This window comes from Anabrus simplex, chromosome 3 (genome assembly GCF_040414725.1).
Source record: "Anabrus simplex isolate iqAnaSimp1 chromosome 3, ASM4041472v1, whole genome shotgun sequence".
NCBI classification, from domain to species: domain Eukaryota; kingdom Metazoa; phylum Arthropoda; class Insecta; order Orthoptera; family Tettigoniidae; genus Anabrus; species Anabrus simplex.
In genome coordinates, this window is record NC_090267.1 from 203,559,252 (window position 1) to 203,575,931 (window position 16,680).

Sequence of the window (16,680 nt, forward strand, 5' to 3'; positions counted from 1 at the left end):
TACAGTTTTATTGTTAAGATACATACGACTATAAAGGCAGCTTCCGCACTCTCTACATTTACATTCGTGTAGGTATCGTACTAGACACGACACTTAATATACCACTTCCGTTGCACCTATTCAAGCAACTTTATGTTTTTGGGGTATACAGACATGGAAGGTGGTGCTGGTGCTGATGCGGGATTACTTGATAAGATAATCAGCTATATGCTGAACAACACAGAAAGGAATGTGAAAGTATCAAATTTTAACAGGGAAGGTAATGCAAATGACAGAAAGTATGACCAACAGATGGTAAATGAGTTAATCTGGGAAGGACAGCTGAATAAAAAAGTGACGGAACTTCTAGACGTGGTGCTGATAAAACTAGAGGAGCTCTATAGAGAAACCGAAAAGGTAGACGGTATGAGTTATAACGAAATTGTTTTGTCGTAGTTCAAAATAAACGCGATAAGAAGGAAGGTCGAACTAGGACTATTTTAAAATACCGCATGGTTGATAAGAGAAGCATGGGGAAGTTTTTTTAATGGAATTGTAGTCAGTGAAAAGTGGTAAATAAAACTGTAAATGGCCTGTGTGATGGGTTTAAAGCAGTTGCTGAGGAGTGCGAAAATAGGTATGAGCCTTAAAAGGTGGTAAGAAATGGGAAAGACCCAGATTATAATAAAACACGCCAAAAAGGAATAGAATTAGGAATGGGATATATTTTTTATAGTAACGTTATACCAAATTTTATTGGTGCAGATATAAAGGTATCGCGCTGTCCTTTTATTACGACATCGTATCACAAGAGACTAAGTGGACTCAATATTTTTTAGTACAAAGTGCGAAAGAATTTAGCAAGAATCTGAATTAAGAATAACACGAATGGGAAATATACTGTAAATGCCAGTCATGTGTACTTTGGGGAAAATAGCGATTCCACAATTATGATACCGTCAACCGTCACAACATGCACCATTGGAGTAGTGAATATCCACACTGGGTGCCAGAGGCAACCTATGAAGTGCAATGGAGATTGAATGTATGGTGTGGAACCTTGGGTGATCGTCTTATAATTATGTCTTTCATGGTCATTTAACACGTACGCGCTACCTGCACTTTGTACGCTATGAAGGATGTGAAACATGGAGAACACGACGGAGATCCACCACACTGAACCTTAGCCGTCCGCAGCTGAATGAAACACGCTCAGGAAAAAGGGTAGGAAGAGGAGGGTTTGTCTCTTGGTCCACCAGGTCACCGGTTTTAACTCCATTTGACTTCTTCCTGTGGGAGTATTTGAAACAAACAGCTTACACCCAGGAGCCAGAAAATCCCGAACACGTTCGACAACTCATCGCCGAAGCCTGCAGATCACTAACACGGACTGTGCTATAAAGCACTACAATATCCAATCAGTGGCGTGCCCAGATGTGCATAAACCAAACAGGTCATCACATCGAGCCCTTGCCCCGCCCATCTATACAGCCCCCGCCCCAATACCTATCCCGTTTTCGTCCCATCCTGATGATATATTGGCCTATCTTACGGCCACATACATTTTCTTTTGCTGAACATTTTCAATGGAAGCGGCGAAGGCAATTGGCATATTTAGGGGCAAAAGATTCGACGACTTCACTTGCAATTTATATATTCTTTCGCACTTTGTACTAAAAAATATTGAGTCCACTTAGTCTCTTGTGATACGATGTCGTAATAAAAGGACAGCGCGATACCTTTATATCTGCACCAATAAAATTTGGTATAACGTTACTATAAAAAATATATATTTAAATCTTTGTAAATTGCTAGCATTCCTACCGAATTTTTATCGCGACATAAATTTACGAATACTAAACAATATGAACTCGTTCTTATGTGGGTCCTGCTAGAACCCCGTACTGTGTTTTCTGCGGGGTCCTCAGTTACGCCCGTTGTCAGTAATACGCACTGAACCGTGTCATATTACGGTCCAATTGAAGTGATTTCAAACTGTGGAACATTTTTAATTTAGCGCTAAGGAACGAGTTTAGGAACCCTGGGCGACTGTGAGAATAAACGTGTCGAACCCGTAGCAAGCAGCGTGCGGAGCCTTTCCCTCAGATGAACCAAGACAGGATGACGTAATTTTACCGGTGTAAACCCCGTGGATGGCTTGGATACGCGAGGAGAAGAGAGAGTCAGCAAACAGCATGCAATAGACAGAGCGAGAGGTTTGAAAGCGGGGAACTACCGTATAACGTCACTCCAGGACTGGAATCATATGCATATGATCATTATTTAAGCCGTGGAGTCAGTTTCTGAGAATATGAAACCATGACAAGTTCTGCCGAAATTTTGGAGTAGAATGAGCCATTAAAACAGTGTAACTGTGTCTGTTTTGTTTCATATGTCCGTTGCGAGGTAGCTGGCCGAACGCAAACGGAGCCTCCTGTATCCCGGGGATGTACTACTGGGCGCGGCTCTATCCTCAGACTATAAAAGAAGAAAGCGTCAGTGTAACAGTCCTCCGTAGCTAAGTGACAGTCGAAGAGTGTGTACTTTCCGCGAGGACGTGAACAACAAATCCTATTGCATCAGTGATAGATGAGACTTAGTAACTATTAGTTTAAGTTCACCCGAGCAAGATTTGCTCAGTTAATAAATGTTTCAATACGAGTTCGAGCTGTGCAATAATTTCGAGTGTGGCTTATGACGGCTAGCCGCTGTGAAAGACCAGATAGGAAATGGGAAACTATCCCTTAATTTGGTAACTATCGTTGGACCGGACTAATGCTTCGAAATGTTAATTACCGAGCTCGATAGCTGCAGTCGCTTAAGTGCGGCCAGTATCCAGTATTCGAGAGATAGTACGTTCGAACCCAACTGTCGCCATAAGACATCTGTGTCGGTGCGACGTACAACCAATAGCAAAAAAAAAGAAATGTCAATTGTATCTTTATCAGGGTTACGACAGTGTGTCCGTGCACGAACGAAGCGGTGAAGAGAATTGGGATTGACAACCGTTATCAGGGACCCATCTGCAGTACGTGACCGAAGGCAACAAACCATGTGACGAGAAGGACCGGACCAGTAGACACCTAGATCCATCGACAGCAACGCTGTCATGAGCTAAATTATACCCACGGATCGGTTCCGAGGGCACCGCTGATGGCAAAGATTGAGATAAAGGAAAGTTGAACTGTTTATAAGCATGAAATGTAGTGATCAGACTCACGGGAGGGCCTTTCGGTAAATGTAAATAGTAATTGTATTGTAAGCCAGAGTGGCATTTGTTTGTTTTAATTTTACTTTGTAAATAAAGTTTGGGACTGGATGCATGCTTATACCCCTGTCTTATTTGAGCGTTATTAAGAGTTGGGATACGAGGGTTATGTCAGGAAGTAGTGTAGTGTTCATTTGTCTTTTTTGTGTTAAGACATTTTCAGTCGTGTCATGCAAACACTAAGGTATAAGCGACGCCATATTCATCTATGCAGATTGGAGGGCACTGAACCTCCTGAGGATCGAACACGAACTTAGAGATGAGTAGAACTAATCTATAGACAGGCTATGCATGATGTAGTATTATTGCGTGTTTTTCAGCTGATGACGTGCGCAGAGGACTGTACGACTCATTGGCTGAATGGTCAGCGTTGAGGCCTTTGGTTCAGAGGATCCCGGATTCGATTCCCGGCCGGGTCGGGAATTATTCGTGTCTGATTAATTATTCTGACCCGGGTACTTGGAGTTTGTGTTTGTCCCAACACTTTCCTCTTCATATTCGGACAATATTCTACACTACCAACCACCACAGAAACACGCAATAATGATTACCCTCCATATAGGGTTGGTGTCAGGAAGGGCATCCGGCCGTAAAACAGGGCCAAATCCACATGTGCGACACAGTTCGCATCCGCTATCCCACAGATGTGGGAAAAGCGGTAGTAGTAGTAGTAGTAGTAGTAGTAGTAGTAGTAGTAGAAGAAGAAGAAGAAGAAGAAGAAGAAGAAGAAGAAGAAGAAAATGAAGACGTGTGCAGAGGGCTATCCCTGTTATTAAATTTAGTGAGGGTCATTTACAGAAAGTGTCAGGCAAACCCTAACTGTGTTCCGGAATTGAACCGGGGAGTATTGAACACGAGGCCGTAATGAGCCATGATTATTGTGTTGAGGTCTGGAATTGGAGATGGTATTGTGGCTGATTTAATGAGTTGTACCTGGTTTGTGGGAGTGTGTACCCCAGACCAGATGTTATAATGAACGATATATTTGATGGCCTATAATTCAAGATTTCTTTCCACTCGGCAAGTTTGCTTGTCAGGTATAGAGCGAGGTATTTGTGTGTCCCGCTGAAGGCCTTGAGTGAAATTTTACGCATGGTCCCGTTCCTTGAGAGGATCGTTGTGAGCCAGGGACGGTTGCTTGAGCCACGTAGACAAAGACTGTAATTTTTCCCTCGCCAGCTAGATGATCATCTGCTTTGAAAACATGTAGCCAAGAATAGCCCGGTATATGGTGACTCAGACTATCAAGATAACTTCGCAGATATTCAGAGGGATTTCTACTCATTCCGATGCTGCAAGGGTAACATTTATATCTTTCTTTTTTAGATTTGGTTTATTTGTGTTCATTGTTTATATGTCTTATGTGTGTGATAGTGTTGTCGATTATTTGTGTTGGTTAGTATTTCACAGCCCGTTGGCTGCGGTTGGATTGCGAGGTTTCCAAACCTCTGTCTTATGCCCACGATCCGGATGTCGTTTGTTAGAATCAGTACTTTTTGGATGGTCCCAAACAAAGGGTTCTTTTTCATATGTTAATATCCGACAATTTCGGATTTAGTGTAATTAGGTCAATATTGAATCGATCATTATATATTCATGGAAGAGACGGGTTTTAATCGCAGCCTGCAGGCTAATCGCCGTCGAACTATCTCGATCTCCATTACAAATAGATAGATTTAATGATTCGGAAATTATTGAACTTTATATGTTCGGTTTACGATTCTGAAGGTGATTGGGATCTGATGCCGAGAACGAAGAATTATCTACAATCTGTATAAAAATCAGTCTGCAGTGATAAGAATCGAGGGCTTTGAAAAAGAAGCAGCAATCCAGAATCCAGTTTGTATCTCCTCCTTTTCAATGTTTACATAGAAGAGGCAGTAAAGGAAATCAAAGAGGAATTTGGAAAGGGAATCACAATCCAAGGAGAGGAAATCAAAACCTTGAGATTTGCCGATGATATTCTTATTTTATCTGAGACTGCAGAAGATCTCGAGAAGCTGCTGAATGGTATGGACGAAGTCTTGGGTAAGGAGTACAAGATGAAAATAAATAAGTCCAAACGAAAAGTAATGGAGTGCAGTCGAACGAAGGCAGTAGATGCAGGAAATATTAAATTAGGAAATGAAGTCTTAAAGGAAGTAGATGAATATTGTTACTTGGGGAGTAAAATAACTAACGATGGCAGGAGTAAGGAAGAGCTTTCTTAAGAAAAGAAATTTTCTCACTTCAAACATTGAAAGATGTTTTTGAAGACTTTCGTGTGGAGCGTGGCATTGTATGGAAGTGAAACATGGACGATAAATAACTCAGAAAGAAAGAGAATAGAAGCTTTTGAAATGTGGTGTTACAGAAGAATGCTGAATGTGAGATGGATAGATCGAATCACAAATGAATCGAATTGGCGAGAGGAGATCGATTTGGATAAATTTGACGAGAAGAAGAGATAGAATGATAGGACACATCTTAAGACACCCAGGACTTGTTCAGTTGGTTTTTGAAGGAAGTGCAGGTGGTAAGAACGGTAGGGGTAGACCAAGGTATGAATACGACAAGCAGATTAGAGCAGATGTAGGATGCAGTAGTTACGTAGAAATGAAAAGATTAGCACAGGATAGGGTGGCATGGAGAGCTGCATCAAACCAGTCTATGGACTGATGACTCAAACAACATGTTCGGGTTCTCGACCCGTATGCTTTGAACGACCATTAGTGTCGAATTTTATATTGCGAATTTCTTTGTAATATATAATTTGGAGTTTTCATGGGGGTATACTTCCTTTTGAATTTGAACCTTATGTTTTTGACGAAATAAATTATGTTTTTGACGAAATAAATTATGTTTTTACCCCCTTAATATTTCAGAGTTCTTCTTTCTTTCTTTCTTAATCTGCTTACCCTCCAGGGTTGGTTTTTCCTTCGGACTCAGCCGGGGATCCCGCCTCTACCGCATCAAGGGCAGTGTCTTGGAGCGTGAGACATTGGGTCGGGGAATACAACTGGGGAGGATGACCAGTACCTCTCCGAGGCTGCCTCGCTTGCTATGCTGAACAGGAGCCTTGGTGGGGGATGGGAAGATTGGAAGGGATAGACAAGGAAGAGGGAAAGAAGCGGCCGTGGCCTTAAGTTAGGCACCATCCCGGCATTTGCCTGGAATGGCTCAGGTGGGAATCGAACCCACCTCTACTTAGTTGACCACCCGAGAGGCTGAGTAGACCCCGTACCAGCCCTCGTACCACTTTTCAAATTTCGTGGCACAGCCGGTAATCGAACCCGGACCTCCGGGGTTGGCAGCTAATCACACTAACCACTACACCACAGAGGCAGACTTGCAGAGTTCTCATTCACGAATATGTATTCTAGACCCTGTCGCGATCTTGTATGATAATTTTGTTAGACAGATTTATTTTTCGGACGTACCACGCAGCGTCTCCGTTGAGCTAGGCCATCAGAGACAGGGGAAAGGTACAGAAGGACAAAGCAGAATAATGTTGATAGAGTTTTCGTCGAGTGGTGTGCTAGCGAGCAAGGTGGCCGAACAGTGTTTGTCACGTAACTCTGAGGGATGGAGATTGTGGGTTCGAACCTTACTGTCGGCAGCCCTGAAAATGGTTTTCCATGGTTTCCCATTTTCATATCAAGAACATGCTGGCCCAGTACCTTAATTAAGACCACGTTCGCTCCCTTTCCAATCCTCAACATTTCCTATCCCATCGTTGCCGTAAGACCTATTTGTGTCGGTGCAACGTAAAACGAATAGCAAAAGAAGAGAAGTGTGGTGAAAACACAGAATTAATTAGCCTCGTCAGTTAACTAGTATCATTACTCCGTAAATTTAGCAATAAGAATTGAATCTATCTGGCAGTCGGCCAGCATTAGGGCCATGTTTTAAGTGCGTTAGACTCATGGGCATATAGTAGAGGCTCCGTGCGTATAGCAATGTGCTGCTACGGCTGGTAATTACGAGAACTACTTAGGGGCACCTTTATCAACAGCTGATCAAAAGAAGCTAGAATATGTCTGATGTTTACATACATGTATTCAGTCTATCACTGAATCACTTTCTATGTTTTTGTTTGAAGCCATTATTGGAATCTAAGACCACATACCCTACATATTGATCCGGCCATGTTTGTGATGTGCATAGCCGCCGTGTTTGATCACACTGGCGTGAATAGTAGAATCTTGTATCCCTGTACATTATCTATCCCAAGTTTGTTTTTTCAGCTAATATCTTGTCCCCCCCCCCCTCTTTGCAATTGATATATCATCCTTCATAGTTTTGGCTTTACTCGATAAAACGACTAGTGACCGGGTATAACGCGAAAGCGGAACACAATCAATAATTTAAGAAGGAGAATAAATAGAAGAGGAAGAATAATAATTTTGCTATGCCGTCTTCAGATGATTATTTTTCAATGTCATAACGTTCGGGCAGAACTATTTGCTGGTTGTTGGCTGCATTAATAGATACTGTGATACAAAGGTTTTCTTCACGACCTCATGAAATGCATTTGAAAAGACGGTGGACCATAGCAAAAAATCGCAAGAAGTAATTCGGGATATATAACTCCTCTTAACAACATGTATTTTAACCATTTTACAAATAGGTTAACAATTAGAAACAAATTATTATAGCAATGTTATATTTGCAAAGCAAGCTGCAGTAGGCCATCTTTTTAGAGCACACACATCTTAATAGATACACATTGTATTCTATTGCCATAGTCTTAATTATAGCCAGTAGAATAATAATAATAATAATAATAATAATAATAATAATAATAATAATAATAATAATAATAATAATAATAATAATAATTGTACCGGCTGGTACACCTCTACGCCGCACATTTGAATTTTCCGCCTTAAAGTACTCCTCTACAGCAGAAACTGTGAACTTAAAACTGGATCTACATAAACTTTTGCTCTGAAGATGCCACTGTGTTAATTTCGACGTGTTGTTTTTACTATTTATCAAGAAGTTTGGACATTGTCTCATAGATGTCTGTACTAAAAAACTATGATCATGCACCCTGGTGCGAAGTGAGGGAACTTCCTTGAAGATATTTTGTACTCATAAGTTTATTATTAATAAATTTCATTCTTTCATTTTTGGGTTGGCAATATTAATCTTTTCTTTCCTCCAGTTTTGAAGTTAGCCAATCAATTATTTCTGTAATTAATTTTTGACCAATCTTGTCTTTCTTCTTTGATTCTGATGTGTAACTGTAAGCTACCCAATAAACGCCTGTGGGTGTGTCTTAATTATTCATGAAAGGTCTCGAATCTTCCCCGAGGGTATAAAAACTGCTGATTTTCCTGTCCCTCGGCCACATCATCAACTTGCCCCCCCCCCCCCTTGTGCTTTCGTGCTCTTGTTTGTAAAATTACATCTTGAACCTGATCTTTCATAGTTATTTCACCTAGCGAAAATTTGTTAAATCATGTTATCTATTGAAAATATAACCTTCAGTAAAATTTTAAGTTTAGTTTTATATTGTGGATAGACCCGCGAGGAAGGTCCGAAACCTTTACTATGTAACCTATCTTCAAACATGTAATTTTCCGTCGCTTTTGTAAAACTTCATATATCTTTAACTGTAATTCGCGGATAGGGAGTGATTCACCCTCTAGAGCTCCCCTTCATTTTGGTTTGAGGTGACTACGTTTTGTAATTGGTTTTCTTCCTTTCTGTAATGTCTTAAATTTTCCTTATACGAGTCACCTCCATAGTTTGGGAATAGCCCCTGTTTCATCGGCCTTGTGCCTCTTAGGTTTTAAGAAGTTTCATTTAGGAGTGCAAGTACACGCCTCCATTCATTTTGTATTTTGGACCATTTACTTAACCTATGTTTTTTCTACTAAGGCCCAGTAGGTTGGGTACGAGATACTCCCGCTTCATTTGATGTAAGTTGTGCCTTGAGGGCAATTAAGGGTTAAATCTGGTATGGCCTGGTAATAGGCGTGATAAATTGAGAGCAGGCCAGCTCTTTTATATGTGGTAAAAGTGTCTCTAGGAGGCCTGATATGGTTTTTGGGGCAAATGCTCCTTGAATGAGGGGGTTTTCTGCCCTTTGGACAAAAATGTGCCTTGGTAAAGTTGGGCAAGTAGCTCAAGGATTGTAAAAATTGGGGCTCGAAGTCCAGAACTTGTAAAGACCCCTAAACTTGTGCTTTCGTGCTCTTGTTTGTAAAATTACACCTTGAACCTGATCTTTCATAGTTATTTCACCTAGCGAAAATTTGTTAAATCATGTTATCTATTGAAAATATAACCTTCAGTAAAATTTTAAGTTTAGTTTCATATTGTGGATAGACCCATTCCAGCCCGCACCTTCTTTCACCTCTGCATTCCACGGGTATCCCCGTAATAATAATAATAATAATAATAATAATAATAATAATAATAATAATAATAATAATAATTGTACCAGGAGGTACTCCTCTACGCCGCGCATTCAAAATTAGCGCCTAAAAGAACTCCTCTATCAATCAAAAGTGAAACCAATAATAGATAGATAGATAAATGTCTTTATTGGCGTAGTTAAGGCCATTAGGCCTTCTCTTACACTAAACCAAAAAATACAACAAGTTAGAACTTTAACCAGAAGATGTTACCACCGAAATATTATGTATTTTGTTATTGTGCAGTTGCCTAACCTGAGTGAATTTCTCCTTGTTTTGTTTGCCATTTATCAAGAAGTTTGGACATTTTTCCACAGATGACAGTTTTGTAGTTCTAGGTTTTTGTAATTGAATGATGTTCATTTATTTTTGGTTGACAATATTTCCTTTTCTTTCCGCCAGTTTTGAATCTAGCCAATCCCGAATTTCTGTATTTAATTTTCAACCTATCACAGGCTTCCTGTTCGATTCTGAGTGTTACTTTGAATTCCTCCAATAAAATTGAGAGGGTGTGGCTAGTTTAATCTTGAATGATCTCGAACCTTCCCTGAGTGTTTATAAACTGCGGCTTTTCACGTTTCTTGGCCAATTGATCGTCATCTTACTGAGTGTGTGTGTGTCAAAGCAGGAGGCGAGCAGCCTCTTTCATTGGTCAGCAGAGCATCTACAAGGTAATGGCCACATAACTTATTTCTTTCTTGCTACCTCCGCAGTTTAACCCGAGGGAAATGTCCGACTCTTTAGTATGTAACAACTTCTCTAAAATGTAACTTTCTTTCGGCTAATGTAAAAACCTTCATAAAATCTTTAATTGTAAATCGGGGATAGAGAGTGAATTACCCTCACGAGCTTCCCTTCATCTTGGTTTGAGGTGACTACGTTTTGTAGCTGTTTTTCATTTTGTAATTGGTTAATGTAATTTATATACGAGTAACCTCAGTAGTTTGGGAATAGCCCCTGTTTCATCGTCCTAGAGCCCCTTAGGTTATTGTTTTAGTGTTCATATCTAGGAGTGCAAGTATACGCCTCCATTCATTTTGTGTTCGGGCCATTAATTTAACCTGTTATTCTTATTCCCCGAAGGCCCAATAGGTTGGATACAAGATCCCCCTGTTTCAAATTGTAAGTTGCGCCTTGAAAGGCCAGAGATTGTGAGTTGATGTTGCCTTGAGTAGGCTTGAGAAACTGAGAGCCTGTTAGCTCTTTTCAAAGTTTTTTTAAGAGTAAAGAGTGCCTCTGTAAGGCTAGATATTGTATTTTGGAGGCAAGTGCTCTATGAATTAAGGGATTTCTGCCCTTAACGAAATAATTTTTCTTCCATTTGTAAAATTGTAAAACTAGGGGCTTCCAGCCCAAAAGTGTTAAGGTTCTGAATCTTGAATTTTCCCAATATTGTTTAGTGATTGCTACTTGTACCTGTAATATTGTCATGAAATAATTGTTAAGTTTGAAGTTCTGAAAATATAACCTTCAGTTTCAGTTTTTAATTAATTTTGATATTGTAGTTAGACCCATTCAAGCCAGCACCTTCTTCTATAACCTCTTTCTGCTCCACGGGTATCCCCGGAACAACAACAACAACAAACACAACAATAATAATAATAATATACCGTACTGTACTACAGACCAAAGTGTGAAATTTTATAGTATCCCGTTACAACCTAACGAGATGGATTTGGAAAGGCAGTAGACAATATAATTACACAAATAGGCCTCCATTACACAATATCAATAGCTCACAGAAATACCGTATTTTACATCTGTAAATTCTTGTCCTCGTCGAGGTGGTGCATTTCTTTTCAAGCACATCCCTAATGGAAATGAGATGCATGCACCGTTTTAATCACATACGAACCCTCATGCCGATGTTAAGTTTCTTTTTATTATTATTATTATTATTATTATTATTATTATTTGCTTTACGTCGTACTGCCACAAATAGGTTATGGCGACGATGGGATAGGAAAGGTCTGGGAATTGGAAGGAAGCGGCCGTGGCCTTAATTAAGGTACAGCCCCGGCATTTGCCTGGTGTGAAAATAGGAAACCACGGAAAACCATCTTCAGGGCTGCCGACAGTGGGGCTCGAACCCACTATCTCCCGATTACTGGATACTGGCCGCACTTAAGCGACTGAAGCTATCGAGCTCGGTTCTTAAGTTTCTCGCAGTGTCAGGATTCAAGCTCGGGCCTCCGAGAAAGACAGCTAGTAGCGCCAACCGTTATATTACAGAGGTGGACTTGATCATATTATAGATACACAGACACGCAATATAACTGATCACTTATTGGCAACTTTAAGTGACTCTGAACTTTTCTTCTCATGCATAATTTTTGATAGTGTACATGCCGTTTCAATATCAGGAATTTCAATAGGTCCAGCATCAAGCCTGAGCCTTTTTATCAGAAAAAATTCCTGTACTCTCTACCCCCTGTTGTAGTTCTCTGTCCCTATGCTTGAGATGCGAGGTCAAGACCATTTACACGGTCGATCAGTACGCGAGGTGACATGTTCTGAGCAAAATACATAAACAACAGTTGAAATATGCTTAAATTTCATGGAAACAATTATTCGCCTTCGTGAAATAATAATGATTGTTACCAAGGCCTGCTTTAGAATACATGGTTATGTTTAAAATTAATTAAAATTAAAATGTAAAATGAATCGCCTCCCTAGCAGCAATAACCTGCACTAATATGATATCGTATTAGAAATAGACCAGATATATTTTTCTTAAGATAGCATTGTTGAATGTATACATGAACACTAATCTCGTTATCACCACTACTAATACATAAAGTACTACGATGATGATGATGATGATGATGATGATGATGATGATGATGATGATGCTTGTTGTTTTAAGGGGCCGAACATCGAAGGCCATCGGCCCAAAGTACTACGTTGCTTCTATCGTGAAAGAGTAGGATATCTAGTGAACCAATGTTTCTTTCTGATCACAATTTATATTTCCTGCGAACTGTTTTTCTTGTACATTATTACATGACCACTTTCTGCAAGTTTAGAATAATGTGGCCAGTTGTTGTTGCATAAAACACTCTGAGATCCCATTGTTATTATTTAGTCGCCATGGCAGCACGCGGTGAGACGACAGCGGATATGTGCGCGGTGAAACTTACAATGTTCGCCACTCGCAGCGCAGCGGTGCATTTCTCCCAGCAGCGCACGAAGCCTATAGGATAGGGGCTACCTGGTCGAGGTGGTTCACCCGGAAGGACGTGGGTTCGATTACCCATCAGGAAGTCGAAAAAATTAAGAAACGATATTTCCACTTCCGGAGGTGCATGTGGTCCTGAGGTTCACTCAGCCTACACCAGAAATGAGTACCAGGTTAATTCATGGGGGCAAAGGCGGCCAGGCGTAGAGCTAACCACTCTACCTCACCAAGTGCCGAGATTATGGATATTGGAAGCCTTTGCCTTCCACGCCTCCAAGCGCCTTCATGGCCTGTACGGAGATGACTTTGCTTTGCTTTATTGTAGTACAGTATAGTACAGAGTAGTTACAGTAGTATACCACATACCTGTGGTAAAACTTCATTCATTTAACATCCACTGCTCGACGCGGGCCAGCTAATCTGGAAACAATTAATTGGAAAACCTGCGTCAGCGCTATCTAGCCGCTAGCTCTTGAAATCTTGAAATGAGGGACTATTCTTAGGCCCGGTTTCATCAACACATGTTAGTACTTAACAAGGTGTTAAATCATTTTAACATACGATTTAAGAAAATTTGCGTTTCATCAACAAATGTTAACATTAACAAATGTTAAACTGCGTATTAAAGTTAACATCAGCCATTTCCAATGTTAAATGACTAAGGCCCGGTTTCATCAACACATGTTAAATATATACTAACAAGTAGTTAGTTAATACGGAGTTAGAAATTTAACATCTTGTTAGGTTTCTTGCGTTTCATCAAACTTTTCTTGTGAAATGTTAACTAATCGACTGTTAACTCTCCCAATATTGCGAACTGGTGCGAATCAAGGAGGCAGTGGTACGAACATGCTGTTTTACAGCGCGCTCCGATGCGCTTTTGTTTGAGCACAGCTGTAAAATATGGCGCGTGAAGTGAAACGGAATCGTAGTTCTAATTTTTCCTCCTTCGAAGAAGAGTTGTTAATTGAATTAGTTAGTAAATATATATATAAGTTATTGAGTGCAAGCGCACAGATGGCTTGACGATAAAAGAAAAGGACGAGGCGGGGGAAAAGTCCGCGAGGTTTTCAATGGGGTAAACAGATACTTTTTTTTTAGCGGGTATCCGCTGTCACCTAACAAAATCACTTCGTTAATTGTCCCACTTCAAACTGTGCTCCGATATGGGAGTTATTAAATATTGTATTGTCGTGTGCAGAACCAGACTACCTAGCAAGTATATCCCTGATTTGGAGGTTAGGCTCACTAATCACCTGAACATTAACATTAACAGAGAAATATCCCTTTCGATTACGATATATTTCGGCCCAATTGCCTCCAGGTGATTGGATTCTTACATGTATGCAATCTATTGCACGTAGAACAAACACCAGGAAAACGGCTTATTTCATAGAAGTCGCGGATAATTTACTGACGCTGTTCTACTGAAGGGAATGTTATATACCTCCTTCTCATGGATGCTATGGCTGCAGACACACGACAAGCAACTCTATTAACAGTGGCTTTAGAAATTCCAGCATTGTCTCCGGCCATTATGTGAAAATAACCAGTAGCAAAAACTCGTAATATTATCAGTACCTGCAACATTGGAGAAAGAGGTAAGTTTCTCTTCGTAGGATATTCTAACCTCACTTGAATTTCGTCAACAACCTTAGCAACGACTGTTTTCGATAACCTGTATCTATGAAGAAATTTCGGATCCGTCAAATTTTGAAAGTCATTACGTCGCTGAACTTTTCTTCGATCAGGACTGTTTTGTAAAAGATCTAAATAGAGCAATTCCGCCTCGAAAGCGAGATTCACAGCAGCCATTTTGGAACAGGTTGCTAAATCCTAATGTTAGCCATTTAACATTGGAAATGGCTGATGTTAACTTTAATACGCAGTTTAACATTTGTTAATGTTAACATTTGTTGATGAAACGCAAATTTTCTTAAATCGTATGTTAAAATGATTTAACACCTTGTTAAGTACTAACATGTGTTGATGAAACCGGGCCTAACATTAGCATTTAGCAACCTGTTCCAAAATGGCTGCTGTGAATCTCGCTTTCGAGGCGGAATTGCTCTATTTAGATCTTTTACAAAACAATCCTGATCGAAGAAGAGTTCAGCGACGTAATGACTTTGAAAATTTGACGGATACGAAATTTCTTCATAGATACAGGTTATCGAAAACAGTCGTTGCTAAGGTTGTTGACGAAATTCAAGTGAGGTTAGAATATCCTACGAAGAGAAACTTACCTCTTTCTCCAATGTTGCAGGCACTGATAATATTACGAGTTTTTGCTACTGGTTATTTTCACATAATGGCCGGAGACAATGCTGGAATTTCTAAAGCCACTGTTAATAAAGTTGTTTGTCCAGTGTCTGCAGCAATAGCATCAATGAGAAGGAGGTGTATAACATTCCCTTCAGTACAAGAGCGTCAGCAAATTATCCGCGACTTCTATGAAATAAGCCGTTTTCCTGGTGTTTGTTCTACGTGCAATAGATTGAACACATGTAAGAATCCAATCACCTGGATGCAACTGGGCCGAAATATATCGTAATCGAAAGGGATATTTCTCTGTTAATGTTTTAATGTTCAGGTGATTAGTGAGCCTAACCTCCAAATCAAGGATATACTTGCTAGGTGGTCTGGTTCTGCACACGACAATACAGTATTTAATAACTCCCATATCGGAGCACAGTTTGAAGTGGGACAATTAACGAAGTGATTTTGTTAAGTGACAGCGGATTCCCGCTAAAAAAAGTATCTGTTTACCCCCATTGAAACCCTCGCGGACTTTTCCCGCGCCTCGTCCTTTTCTTTTATCGTCAAGCCATCTGCGCGCTTGCACTCAATAACTTATATATATATTTACTAACTAATTCAATTAACAACTCTTTTTCGAAGGAGGAAAAATTAGAACTACGATTCTGTTTCACTTCACGCGCCATATTTTACAGCTGTGCTCAAACAAAAGCGCATCGGAGCGCGTTGTAAAACAGCATGTTCGTACCACTGCCTCCTTGATTCGCACCAGTTCGCAATATTGGGAGAGTTAACAGTCGATTAGTTAACATTTCACAAGAAAAGTTTGATGAAACGCAAGAAACCTAACAAGATGTTAAATTTCTAACTCCGTATTAACTATCTACTTGTTAGTATATATTTAACATGTGTTGATGAAACCGGGCCTTAACACACTACGCCCGGTTTCATCAACACATGTTAGTACTTAACAAGGTGTTAAATCATTTTAACATACGATTTAAGAAAATTTGCGTTTCATCAACAACTGTTAACATTAACAAATGTTAAACTGCGTATTAAAGTTAACATCAGCCATTTCCAATGTTAAATGGCTAACATTAGCTTTTAGCAACCTGTTCCAAAATGGCTGCTGTGAATCTCGCTTTCGATGCGGAATTGCTCTATTTAGATCTTTTACAAAACAAGAAGACTTCAGCGACGTAATGACTTTTGAAAATTTGACGGATGCGGAATTTCTTCATAGTCGTTGCTAAGGTTGTTGACGAAATTCGAGTGAGGTTAGAATATCCTACGAAGAGAAACTTAACCTCTTTCTCCAATGTTGCAGGTACTGATAATATTACGATTTGTTGCTACTGGTTATTTTCACATAATCGTCGGAGACAATGCTGGAAATTCTAAAGCCACTGTTAGTAGAGTTGTTTGACGAGTGTCTGCAGCAATAGCATCTATGAGGAGGAGGGATATAATATTACATTCCCTTCAGTAGAAGAGCGTCAGCAAATTATCCGCGACTTCTATGAAATAAGCCGTTTACCTAGTGTTTGTTCTAGGTGCAATAGATTACACACATGTAAGAATCCAAT